General features: G+C 36.0%; 1 protein-coding gene and 1 long non-coding RNA gene across 8 annotated transcripts in view; one reads left to right on the top strand and one right to left on the bottom strand.

Moving 5' to 3' along the window:
• The window catches only part of LOC108003281 (prolyl 4-hydroxylase subunit alpha-1), a 301,958-nt gene that overhangs the window by 267,619 nt on the left and 20,047 nt on the right, over positions 1-14,292 (bottom strand). The gene's annotated exons all lie outside the window — the stretch shown is intronic.
• LOC108003437 (uncharacterized) lies at positions 4,118-8,496 on the top strand. 5 transcript variants are annotated; one of them, XR_009829814.1, is made up of 5 exons: positions 4,118-5,078; positions 5,153-5,990; positions 6,051-6,564; positions 7,520-7,824; positions 8,097-8,496. It is a non-coding gene; the product is annotated as an uncharacterized LOC108003437 (long non-coding RNA). The 5 variants fall into 5 exon arrangements; XR_009829813.1 differs by having other exon boundaries at positions 4,120-4,752; positions 4,999-5,078; positions 7,520-8,496; XR_009829811.1 differs by having other exon boundaries at positions 4,120-5,078; positions 7,520-7,629; positions 7,714-8,496.

The raw sequence follows: 14,292 nt of genomic DNA, 5'->3' as shown, positions 1-14,292 counted from the left end.
TCTTAAACTTTGACGAGCTTGTGCGTCTCCTACGAGCTTTTTCTTTATCACGTAATTATAGAGAGAGGCTTGCTTTTTGATCTAGTGCTTTAGAATGTGTGGAAATTACTGAAAATTTTAATAATTATTTGCGTGGAAATTTATTTAGAAAAAGAATTGAGGAATTCATTGCTCGAATTAATTAGGATAAAAGTGTATTGCAAGTATATTTGTTTAATTTCTTTGTTATAATTCGTTTTAAATAGAGTGACTTGACTTGTGTGCTTCCTATGAGCTTTTTCTATCATGTCTGATAATATATAAACATCGAGGAGCTTAATTTAGTGTTTTAAAATCTGTGGAGATAATTATTCTATAAATATTATAGAAATTTATTTAGAAAAAAAAATTAAAGAATTGATTCTATTATTTGATAAAAGTTTATTAAGTACTTGAAAGTTTAATCTTTTTGTTATAAACTTAAACGAGGCGAGTTGACGTGACTTGTGTGCTTCCTTTTTTTTTTATCGCCTTTGATAATACGTAATTATCGAGAAGCTTGCTTTTTAATCTACCGTTTTAAAATATGTGAAGTGTAAAGTTGGAATTAATTATCCACCCAGAAATCTGATTAAAAAAAAAAAAAAAAAGAAACTAAGGAATTAACTTCATTTTAATACTTGATTTATATAAAAAACATAAAATAAGTCCTTCGAATTAAAAAAAAATGTATATTTAATAAAAACTCAATTTTTAACTATTTAATATTATAGAATTATAAATGAGATATATAATCTTTCAATCATTCTTTTTTTTTTACAATCTAGTCATTTGGTATTTAAATAAATACCAAAAATTTTCGTACATCCATAAAAACAAGTCCAATTCACGACAGAGATAAAAATTTCTCGAGCCATGTAGGTTAATAAAAAATCCGTTTCGAATATCGACTTTAAAATCAACGTTTCAATCCCTCGTAGATGCACGCTTTTCGTTTGCTTCAACGATCACACGAGTCTGACAAAGTTTCTTCGCAACTTCTGGTCATCGCTACGTATGCGCATGCGCGTGCGTGTGTTTGCTTCTTGAGAATACGGAATTTCGTGTGTGAAACGCAGCCAAGTACGTGTAAACAGCGACGAGGACATAGGCGCGGGTTTGCACGCCTTTGATGTTCCTCGTAGCGAAGTGGTTAATGGTAGTTAGACGAGCGGGTAAATAGAAAGTAGAGAGCTCGTTTCAGGAGCGATCGAATTTTTGTCGAACCATCGCGCCAACGTGAATTGAGAGAATATACTTTCGATTAACATTCCTTTTCCTTCCAGATATCCGTAAAATCGGTAAAATTATCGTGACATGGATATTCATCATTATCTAAAAATCCCTCTCTTTCAAAATAATTTCGAAAGAGTTCTTTCAATGATTGCAATTTGCATTGGCAACTTCTCTATTAATCTTCATCATCGCTAAAAGTATCTTTTTTATGAAATATTCGCGAGAGATTATTGCTAAAACATTCTTCTTCTCTTTCGAAATAATTGAAAGAATTCTTTAAATCGCGAATCACTTCATCATCGCTGAAACATCCCTCTCTTTCAAAACTGCTAACAATTAAAAGAATGCCTGGAATATTACTCACTTCTCAATCTTTAGCATTGTCAAAATATTCTTAATTGAGAGAATTCTTCATCTAAAAAAAAAAAAAAACATTCCTCGAAGAAAGGATTCGCTTCATTCGCCGAACATCTCTTCGAAAAAAAATTCTCAAAATCTCAAGAATCTCGCTAAAAAAAAAATCACCTCGATTCCCTCGACGATCCTCGTCGTCCACGATTTTTATCGTCGCTAGAGAAAAAAAAAAGAAACTCTTCCTCCCCTCTTGCAAAACTCCCCTTCTAATTGAAAGAATTCCCAAAGCGGATGAGAGCGATTAACAAAAAGTGGCCGTGTAATATCCAAGATTACCTCGTCAAAAATTACCTAGGAAATTCGGCTTAATTGCCCGGTACATTCTGACCAACCGCCATTCCAACTCCTTCATCCCCTCTCTCTTCCATTCTTTTTCCTCGCGAGGCACTCTCTCTGTCTCTCTCTCTCTCTCTCTCTCCCTCTCGCGAGCCTTTTCACCAGAGATCTCTCCTCGGTCCTTAATTTAGAGGAAGCGAAATCCCTGGCACGGCTGATAGGCGGGCACAAAGGGCCGACGGGCCGTGTACCCTACTCGACAGGCCGCTTTGGGGCGTCGAGTGTAATTGGCGAAATTAATTAACGGTCTATAAGCGTTATCTCGACGCCGCGTACACGTGGTCGGGCGTACACCAGGGAGGGACCTAGGCCGAGAGAAGGAGGGCACCAGCCGTCCAACGTCGCCTCCTCGCTCTCGAGCCGATGTCCTTCTGCCCGCCACGGAACAGGGGAAGGGGAGAGAGAGAGAGGAGGGGTGATATCGTTGTTGTTGAAAATTACGGCGAGAGGGATATTCCACCCACGTCCACCCTAGGTGTCGTACCCTAATTTTGACCGTGTATTATGCCCGTCCATTATGCCTGCCCGCGGAGATGCTTAATCTTTCGAGGAGGTGGAGGAGGTGGAGGAGGAGGCGGATCGTTGTTTCTATCGGGACGAGACCCTTTGTTTTAACCCGTTAATGGAGAAGGGGCGAAAGCGATGAAGATTAATTTTGTGTTGAAATCGTGCCACTGTATCAAGAGTCGATAGGATTGTTCAAAAACTGATGGAAAAAATGCGAGAGGGATTTTTCGTCTCTATCGTGGTATTTGTAGTATATAATCCAAATAATTGTGACAGAGACACAAAGTCGAAACGAAAATTTATCCTCGATGCACTGATGTGGGCGTAAAGCCTATTTTTTAATGGCCACGGGTGGGATTTTCTTTGGCTCTCAAGGATTGAGAAAAGATTGAAATATATCGATGTCCGTGTCTAGTGTTTATCGGTGCAAAGAAGTCTCGCGGAACATCTTCGACGGATTAGAGATAGAATTTCGTAATTTCGTATTCGAGTAATTAAGATACATTATATATTTCAAAAATAAAAATAAAAATAATTTTTACGATTTTGAGTATTCGAATTATAATAATTCTACTACTGTGTAGCGCGTGATGTCGGGATTGTCAAGAAAGCTGTCTGAAGTGGAGATACGATCCGTCCCGCGAGACTTCTTTTCAGTATCAGTATGTTGAAAAGAACGGTATGTCGAAAGTTGAAAGTATAGTTTCTGGAAAGGTGGCAAAAGAGAAATGGCAAAGAAGGATCTTCTAGGATTGCAGTAGGGCAATATCTTACTTTCCTTTGTGCTTGCCATTTTATCTCTGTGGATAAATAGTAAAGTTATCGTGCGAAATAATTCATCCATAAATAATATTACGCTTTCTTTTGAAGAATTTCGATTGGAGAATTTTTTTATAACTATATATATCCACGTTAAAACCGATCTACTTTCATCACACTTACATTCGTTCAATCCTAGACACGTTAGATTTTAAGTTACGTTCACACCGAAGCACAATAAAAATATTACAATTGAAAACGTTGCCTAAAACAATGGAAACCAACTTCAGTCGACTCAACGCCACATTCTTTTTTCGATGAAATAACAACGTATATTATTTCTTCATACACGACACAAGCAAATTTAACATTTCCTAAATATTCCCTCCTTCAGAAAGAGCGAGAGAGAGAAAGAGAGGATCGGCGGGTGTCCGCGAAGGACAAGCTCGACAAAATCGCGGTCGTCGTTGTCGCGGGAGTCGCGCTGGCTTCGGCCAAAGCCGCGGATATATCTGTGCAGTGGTTGGCCGGCCGCAAAACCGCGAACCGTAACTCAATTAATCCGGATTGATCCGTTCGTACACACGAGGGGACGTTTCCGCGCCCCGGCATAAACAGCGCCGGGCCCCGCTCGTCGATCGATCACCGCTCGCCCCCCTCCTCGTCCACCGCGCGATTATATCGCGGATTACGTGCAAGATTTTCGAGAAATATCGTTGGTCGGACAGCGGTGAGAGACGAGGGAGGGGAGGAAGGTTATGGTCTTGCGGAATTCGAGCAGAATTCGTCGTAGAAACGATCGGACGTTTCTATTGGACGTTGTTTGTCGAAAGTAGTTCCGTTTCTTCACGCGAGCGTCGCTAATCGAACGTTTATCCAGCCAACTTCGTTCTGAAGTGTTATTATATTTTGAGAGTTGGCATTTCATGGCTTGTTTATAAGAAAGATTCGGTCGATTCTCGTGCGGTTTGTGCTCTTCGTGCGTGTGATGATAAAGACGAAAAAAGTACTTTCGACATATTTTACTTTTTTATTAGAAGAAAAGATAAGAATGCTGTTCAGGCAAGAAAAAAGTTACGCAAAGTTTGTAGAAAAGGTGTATCAATAGTGCCAAAACTAGTTTTTAAAATTTCGACGTTAAAGCCGCGTACGCCACGTTCTACAAGATCAGTCGAAGCTAAAATGGACATTGAAGCAAACCGATGAAGATTGAATTTGTCGAATTCGACTGTTCGTGATCACGTGAAACAATTTGGTGTTTCATCGTCATGAAAAAAAACGAAATTATTTTCCGAACAACCCAATATATTGATTCGAGTGAAATGATGATCGTTTATGAATGAAAAAGATAGATAGATTGATGGTGTTCTTTTCTTGATCTTATCAACGAGCAAGCGTTGTTTAATTATTAATCTGATCTTGGCCGGGTTTATAGGATGATGGGCTGAGATTAAGAGAAGTAGTTCAAAGCTAGAATCGATGGTAAAAATTTATTTAACTTCTTATTGAGTTTTTATTGAGTTTGCTCTGGGTTAATATCTTTTCAACTCTCTTCGTAATAACACTTTGAAACCAGTATTTTAACTGTCGAATAAGATAAAATATTACTCGGTATTTCGAGTTTCTTTTTTTTTTATTATTTTTATTATTATTAAAATTCTGCGGTTCGTTTTATTTGTTATCGTTGAAATAATTTTAATTTTGAAACATGCGTCCATTCTCGAAGAGGTCAATAAACAACGATCGTCAAATAAATTCTTCGCAATTCCATATTGACGTGAAACATGAAAAAAAAAAATCATCAAAAGGTACCTTTTTATAAATATTTTTATAAACAAATAATTCATCTCGAATAATGATTCTCTCGGTAATATTATTTCAGAGAGTATCGAGGAAATCATTTTTTTTCCTCTCTATGAAAAAGATTATTGAGCCGTTCGAAAATGTTCTGGTATCGAATGGCTTCAGCGTAAGAAAACGTGGAAGAAGAAAAAGTGGTGGAAAAAGTCGGTCGAGCTTTGACCCGGCGAGAAAATTGTCGTGCAAGGGTTTCTCGATAAGGAATAAAATAACGCGTGTGCGTCGAGTTGAGTTCGCATGCGACGCGCAATAAGTCTTCCCGAACGACAAAATCGCGAGCGTGTCGCGAGAAAATACCGCGTGAACGATAAAAAGATCGAGAATACGACGTTCTCTCGATAAATATTTCCTTTCCCCTCCCCTCCCATCTCCTTCCTCTCCGTAATGTTTTCGAAGCCCCGAATCGAGATCCTGGAATCTTTGTAAAAAGAAAAAAAAAAAAAAACGAATTGAGAAAAATTGGGATTCGTTTCAAACGCTTAATTTAATAACAATCGAAAAAAGCAATAAAACATTCATCGAACGAATAACAGTCTTGGAATAACGATAACGAATATGATTTTACGGTCGGACCTTTTAATTTGCGGTGTAACACGCGAACACGCCCACCATCGGTACTCCCCGATGATCGATCATCGAGAATAAATATTTATTAGTCGAAAGGTTCACCGAAATTTAAATAATTGAAAAATAAACAATTTCCAATTTCAATCCCTCCCCGATACCTCTCAATTTCAATCGAAACCGAATTAAATCGATAGTTTGTATTTTTCTGTGCCCGTATGTATGCAACGATTAGTACACAGTAATTATATAGAATAAAAAATTTGTTTCTACGATACAGACACGTCACAAAACACGTAAGTACACATTTGTATAATTTTCTTTATATATATATACATACATCTCTTTATTCGTAGTATTCGTCGCTAATTAAGAGGACCATTTATTTGATAAGATCGCCCATTTTGAACGAGAAATCGTCGTAATACTGAAAAGGTTAAAGTCGGAGTGAATCCTGAATCGTTTAATGGCGAAACGAATACGAACTGGTGACAACGAATAATATTTGAATTACGAAGAAGAAGGAAAAAGGACGATCGGTCATTGGAGAGATGGAAACCGAAAATTGTTCGATGAAGCGAAACGAGGGAACGAAGAGGGATCAAAAAAGAAGAAAAAACGGCGGAGGGAAGGGTGAAAACGGCAAAGAAAAAGCGCGGGAAATTCGATTGGCAATCGAGCCGGTATCGGAGAAACGAGGATTTTCCAAGTGGTGGCCGTCGACAATTACGCACGGCCCATTTAAATGTAATTCGACGCTATTGGATAGAGCCGAGTCGAACCGGAAATAACGTCTCGACCGATTGTTATCGCGCCACGACGATCGCCATGTGAATCAAATTAGATTTCGAGAAGCTTGGAAAAAATGAGGTGAAGAGAAAACTGAAATCGTGAAGTATATTGAACTAATAAAGGATATAACGTAAGATTGGATTGTTCCAAAAGGTGTTTCTAAGAGGTAACGTCACATTTTTTTTCCTTTGCAAAAATTTTCCTCTTAACGAATAGTTAACGAAAAATGATCGAATATTTTTGATCAATTTTTGCCGAAAAGTGAGTGCGGCCAAAATCTTCAAAAGTAATTCGATCTTCTTTAAAAGAGAAGTGATCTTTCTCTTTAATTAAGAGATGAATTTCTGCGAATTTCAAAAAATTGTTTTTTTTTTTATGCGAAAGGATGGTTTGGCGGAATTTTGGCGGGGGAAAAAAAGGAAATGGCCGATAAAGCGGGGGAAGTCACGCTCGATCGAGTGTAAACGATAAATTACGATCCTCGTATTAAACCGTAACAATTAATTCAATAATCGCGAGGTCGGCCGGCAAAGCTCCCATTTGTTAAGGCTGATTCATACAGCGCAACCCTGGCAACCGTATTTTCCCTCGAGTTCAACGATCGAAACGATGAAATCGATGGTTCCTCCACTGCTAAGCTAACATCGATGTTAATATCGCCACCGTGCCATTATCCTCGGAACGAGTTTCTAATCGCGCTAGATGAACGAGTTTGGATATTTTGTGCTTATCATCATTCGCGCACATCGCTCACACCTTTATTATTATTATTATTATTATTTTCTAATATCAACGAAGCACAATTTGTATCTTTTTAATTTTTTTTTTTTTTTTTATATTTTTAGATAAATAAACGAGTGGATGTTCGTTGTCGAAGAGGATGTCAAAGAAACAGCAATATGGAAATAAATTACATCGAATTTTATTTTTGACTACGACTGGACGTTTTTGTTAATATTATTATTATTTTCTAATTCTAATTTCAACAATTTGTGCCTTTTTAATTTTTAAAACTTTTTTTTCATATTTTTAGATAAATAACGAGTGGATATTCGTCGTCGAAGAGGATGTCAAAGAAACAACAATATGGAAATAAATTACGTCGAATACGAATTTTATTTTTGACTACGACTGGACGTTTTTGTTAATATTATTATTATTTTCTAATTCTAATTTCAACAATTTGTGCCTTTTTAATTTTTAAAAATTTTTTTTTCATATTTTTAGATAAATAAACGAATAGATATTCGTCGTCGAAGAGGATGTCAAAGAAACAACAATATGGAAATAAATTACATCGAATACGAATTTTATTTTTGACTACGACTGGACGTTTTTGTTATTATTATTATTATTTTATAATTCTAATTTCAACAATTTGTGCCTTTTTAATTTTAAAAAATTTTTTTTTTCATATTTTTAGATAAATAACGAGTGGATATTCGTCGTCGAAGAGGATGTCAAAGAAACAACAATATGGAAATAAATTACATCGAATACGAATTTTATTTTTGACTACGATTGGACGTTTTTATTATTATTATTTTCTAATTCTAATTTCAACAATTTGTGCCTTTTTAATTTTTTAATTTTTTTTTTCATATTTTTAGATAAATAAACGAGTGGATATTCGTCGTCGAAGAGGATGTCAAAGAAACAACAATATGGAAATAAATTACATCGAATACGAATTTTATATTTGATTACGATTGGACGTTTTTATTATTATTATTTTCTAATTCTAATTTCAACAATTTGTGCCTTTTTAATTTTTAAAAAATTTTTTTTTCATATTTTTAGATAAATAAAGAGTGGATATTCGTCGTCGAAGAGGATGCCAAAGAAACAACAATATGGAAATAAATTATATCGGGAATAACGAGGCACGGATTTTATCTTTGACCACGACTGGACGATATCAATTTGCGGAAAGAGAGAGAGAGAGAGAGAGATGTATCAGTTCCAAGGAAATAAATTCTTGGGAAATATTTGTCCTTCGAGGGAAAGAGATATTCGCTCCCAACCTGGAAGTTTCTATATTTATACCATCCAAGAAACACGTCCGTTTCGATTGAATTTCATTCCAGATCCCTGTTACAATAATAGTTATATTTTCTCCGTATTACCCTTCCAAATATTCGCTTTTCGCAATTTCGAAATAATTATTCACGAAAAGATAGCTTCGATATCTTGATCTTTTTTTTTTTTAATACAATGTCAAGGTTACGGTGAAAATTTTACTCTCGACTTCATTATTCTTTATAAAAATTTAGGTTAGTTAATTTAAATTTTAATCGAATTTATTGCTAGAGATAATTGACGACACATTGACAAAAATCAATCGATATTTAATAAAATACATTATTTATTAATTCGAAACAAAACTTGGAATCGATACAATATTAATTAACATTCATTAAAATTTATTCAATTTCCATTCTCAATCTAATTTATTATCCACATGGTAACAATAGGTTAATACAAACTTTCAAATACATTTACTCGATTTCCCTCCGACCCTTCCTCCCTCCTTTTTTCGCTTTCGCCGATCTTCGACCATGCGCGATTCTCCGACGCGAGCCAATCAAAATTTCATCGTTTATTGAAACGTAACGTGAATCGGAACCGAGTATCGAATCGAATCGAATATCTCGATCATCCGAGCATCCGCGAATCTCCGCGATTCGCTTAGAACGTTACGTTACAGTGCTTAGACGCACACGCCTCGATTAATTCACGAGCTAAACACCTTTCCAACAGCCATCCATCCACTCGAGCTTCCGATTTGATTTCCAACCACGGAGGGATTCTGAACGCGCGTGCGCACTCGCGTTCTCTTCCTCTTCCCTTCTCCTCTCCTCCTCCTACTCCCAGAATGCAAAGCACTATCGGCGCTGACTAGACAAGGGGCGACAATCGGATGCGGGGATGATCCAGGGGGAGCGAAATGTCTTGAAATCGGGATCGAGAACGCTGATCGGGCGAACTATGAATAGATGGATTAATGAGGGAGGATGCGCGCGGTGGTCGACCATGACTCGATTCGATAGATCGATTATTATCGATGTCCCCTTCCATTCGTTTTTCTTCGTCACGTGTATCTCTCGCGTGAAAGGAGGGGGAAGTAAAATTCATTGGACAAAGTGATGTGAACAAATTTAATCAAACCGGAATTGAGCAAAAAGTTGGAAAAGTAAGTTGAAGTTAAAAATTTCGAATTAAAATGATCGAGTAACGTTTATTCGCTTTTCTATTTGTCATTACGATTATTATTCGTAATTTTAAGTATTAAATTTTCCCCGTATAGCTAGTTAAGAATTTATTTATCAAGTTGTGAGCGATTGGCGTAGAGTTTCGAGATTTCTGGAATAGACAAGATCGAAAAGTATTATATGCGATTATTGCACGTGTAAAGCCATTAACCGATTGAAAATGTGACTTAAAGTTAAAAATAAAGTCACTTCGAGTAATCGCTTATTAAAATGCTCGAATAATTTATTATTTTCGAACGATAAATTATTAAAGTAAGAATTTATTCGTGATTTCAGCTATTTCAGAGATTTCTGCAATAAGACGATCCAAAAATATTATTATATCGAGCAAAATCACTTCGATAATGCTTATTAAATTATGATCATTTATCACTACAATTATTTCCAATTATTATTACAATCTTGAACGGTGAATTATCGAAATAATTAGATAGATATCATAATCCGATAAGCATTAATATATTTATCGATGTAAAATCTTGAATTAGCTTATCTCTTGCTAATTTTATCAATATTTCGAAAGAGTGGAAGATTTCTCTGCTACTTTTATCTCTCTTTGGAAAGATCGTTTAAACTTTCTTACGATCCCATTCGATCCGGGCTTGTTTTCTTGTGAACGCGTGGAAAGAAGATTCGCACATCAGATTATTATTATATTTCGAGCGATGAATCATCGAAGTAACTTTACTCCTAACTTCGACTATTAAATTTTCCACATCGCTGCTCGGCAATCCCTTCACCAAAGCCTTGGAAGCTAATTTCTTCCCGACATCGATGCAATATCAAAAATCGTAAGGGATACACTGGAAAGTAGTAGGAGCATCGTTCTGAAAACTCTGATAAAAAGGGAGTCCGTCGTTGCAGTCATTAAAAAAAATAACTTAGAGTTACTTAAAGTTAAAAATAAAATTACTTTAAGTAATCAATTGAATTTTCACCCAGTATTAAACATAACTCGATTGAAGTTTTAGTTTCTTTTTTTACGATTTCTTCATATATAATAAAAAAAAAATCCAAATTAAGAATTTTTTTCACTTCGCAGATATGAACGAATGAACGAAACTTCTCTTTTAAAAATCTCTTTGTACCTCTTCTTTCTTCTTTAACCGAGAATTAAGGAGAATTCAGTTTAGAAATTTTTCTTCTTCTTAAATTGGGACGATGATATCCAGACGAGATTTGCGATTCATCCTAGATTTTCCTAAACTCCTTTCAACATTTTGGCAAAACCCGGTATGAATTTCAAATTGTAGCGGTGTAAGTCGCGAGATTTTCAGCGCTAGATTTTCATAAAATCCTTTCCGGATTTTAGCGGAAGCGTAGATCAGATTTCGCGTTTGGTTTCGCCCCTCCGTGGAGCATCGAACGTTCAAACGTAACGTGGACGCTTTTTCCTCGATTCTTCGACCAACATCTCCAGAAAAATTCGTGATCGACAACGCGCCAAAAAAAAAAAAAAACACCCAATTCAAACGACTAACAAGTCGTTTAATAAAAAACAGAAGCCTGGTTAACGAGCCATAGAACACGAACAGAGGGGCGAAAATTTTCAGAGGAACAACAACAGCAACAACAACGACGAGACAATGAAACGTCGGGCTCGATCGATGTTACGTATTGTCGTTTCGATCGAGGTCGTGTCCGAGCCGGACGAATAAACGAAAAATCAGTAGAAGGGGAGAGAGAGAGAGAGACAGAGATAGATAGACAGACAGACAGAGAGAGAGAGAGAGAGAGAGAGAGAGAGAGAACGAAAAATAGTATATCGTTTAACCCTTTCGATTCTAGCGAGACACCGAGTGCCAATGAATATTTCTGGTCCTCTGGAGAACGCAATGTGTACCCGATATGTTACGTTGGTTTGTACCTTTTTCACTCTGCCCGACCATGTACGTGCGCTGTATCATCACTGATTGACATCCTGAGAGAGAGAGGAATGGATCGACATGGAAATATTTTTCATTTCGGCGGTCGAGAGCATAGAAATTCTAAGTTCTAATTTTTACTCGCTACTTGTACCGTGGTAAGATTAAATTTAGTCGTTAAAACAATTATAGCATCCGCTCGATTCGTATTTTTAAAAATAAAGATGGAAGAGAAGTTCGGGGGAAAGGTGAAACCATACGGCGAAAAGCCAGGCCTTCAAATGTTTTCTGCTGAATGGGCGCCGTCCCATTAAACCGATTTGTGAACGCGATAATCGCGATAGCAGGGTAATCAGGTTTATCGCCAGCTTTCCATTCGTCGCGTTTAATTCTGCGATAAATACACTGGAGGACGTTACAGGTTTTATTCATCGAGCCGCTCTTCAAATCGAAATGCTTCCTCGGCGATCTCTCTCCGTCTCTTATTCTTCCTTGTCTTTTTCCATTATAACTATTCATTATAACATTAAACATACGGCCAACGTGTCTATTTTTGAAGAAACACAGAATTCCATTATTGGAATTTATTTGAAGTTGATACGCGATCTCTCGATTTATTTACTTTCCACTATACTCGTTGCAAAGTAATTAGGCAACGAACAACTGTTGGAACAACTGTTGGAACAACTGTTTTACGGAAACACCGCAAGCGGCAACGTAGGAAACAAACGTTCATGAGTGTTGCAACGATTACGAAACCCGATGTTTTCTCCGTTTTAACAAGCATGACGATTATTTAAAACTGAGTACTACTGAGAAAATATAATTAGACGAATGAAAAAAATAATAATTTTTATTGAATCATTCAAATTGCATTTGGATTCTTCTCTCCCAACCAACATTCTTCGTCCCATCGGTAATATTGAGTTGTTCGGAAAGTAGTTTCGTTTTTTCACACGAGCGTCGCTAATCGACCGTTTATCCAGCCAACTTCACTCTAAACCGTGTTATATATTTCGAGAGTTGGCAGTTCGTGATTCTTTATAAGAAAAATTTATTCGATTCTTGTACAGTTTGTGTTCTTCGTGCTCGGTGGTGAAAAAAAAAACAAAATTACTTTCCGAATAATCCATTTATTTTCCTTTGTAATAAAATTCGGCATCCAATTGATTAAAAATATTCCGTAACAGTCGACATCAAAATGGCAGTTCTTGCTTTCCACTATTTTTCCTGTTTTTCTCATCAGTTTTCATCGCGTTCTCTCGTGGTAAAACAAGGAAACTTTGGCCTGACCACGTTATCCGCGATACGTAAAAGACGAATAAACCCAAGCAACCGGCAGGTTAAACGATTATTAATCGAGATTTCAAACGGTAATCCAATAACGATCGATCTTTTTGCTCGATTAAGAGGGTCAGGCAGAGGGCGCGATCTTATCAAGATCGAAACTCGGATTTGCGATTATCGAAACTGCGATATCGGCCCGCTTTTCGATAAATAAGATTATCTAAGATATCTCGTTTCAATTTTGAAATAAGTTGAAGAAGTTGACCGTTAGTTGATCGAAAACATCAAAATGAAAAGAGAATAAGAGTTCATTGGTGACTCGAGAAAGAAAAGAAAATTATATAAATTGTGTAAATAAATTTTACAAAATCTAATTAATTTTTAAAATGAACTTTCTACTTTCGGTATTTTTTTTTTTTATACGAAATTATTAGATCGTAAATTAAAGATTAAGAGATAATCAGAAACGGAGAAAAATATGTTTTCACCGCTTTGTAAATAAAATTGTATCATTGGCAAGAGAATATAATTTGAACGTAACTTGGATGCATTCGCTCGTTAAATTAGACAATTGATTTTTATCATTATCGATTCTGCTCGAAGAATATTTAAACGTCTTTACGCCGTAGAGAAAAGTAGTACAAAGGGAATTGAAGGGAATGAAGGTTTCAACGATGGAAGGAATGCACTTACGCCAATTGAGAGACGGTGAAACTTAATTTTCGTTACAGGGAACAAAATGTCACTTGCGCCCTTGGGAAAGTTAATATCATTCGCGAGCGAGGAGAAAATTGGAATTCCGTGGACTGGGAAAGGAATAAAACTAACGATAATATAAATTTTGCTTTTAGCCTTTATAATTGCAGCAGTGACGAGTAAAAAGAAAAAGTATAGGAAAAATGTGCGCATTCCGCGACAAAATAATCCATGATTTTCAATGTTTCTGAAATAACTTCAAAGCTGATTAAAAGAGGAAAAAATCATACGGTTACAGATTAAATAAATTTGATTTTATAAGGAAAGATTCGTTTGAAACATTGTCATGGATAGCAGAAGCCTTCCAAATCTATGAAAATATGTAAGATATTCCGTTGAACAACAAAACCTTGCTATAATTTTTTCCACGAAGAAAAAGAGTTAAATTTGTAAGCAAGAATGTAAATTCTTTATTATTAAAGTAAAAATATTCTATATATATAAAATTATATGATACATTAATTTCGAAAAACGCCAAAAAATCACAAGAAATAGTATCATTTCTTTCTGTAAGTACGAATAAAATAGATTCAATCGTGAACGTAAATGTAACAATGAAAATGTTCAACCGTTCAAAGAATAATATTTTTTCCAATCTTTCTATCGAGCTATGCATAATACATAAT

The sequence above is a fragment of the Apis cerana genome, linkage group LG5 (assembly GCF_029169275.1).
Source record: "Apis cerana isolate GH-2021 linkage group LG5, AcerK_1.0, whole genome shotgun sequence".
Taxonomy (NCBI): domain Eukaryota; kingdom Metazoa; phylum Arthropoda; class Insecta; order Hymenoptera; family Apidae; genus Apis; species Apis cerana.
This window is presented reverse-complemented; position numbering and strand designations above follow the sequence as displayed.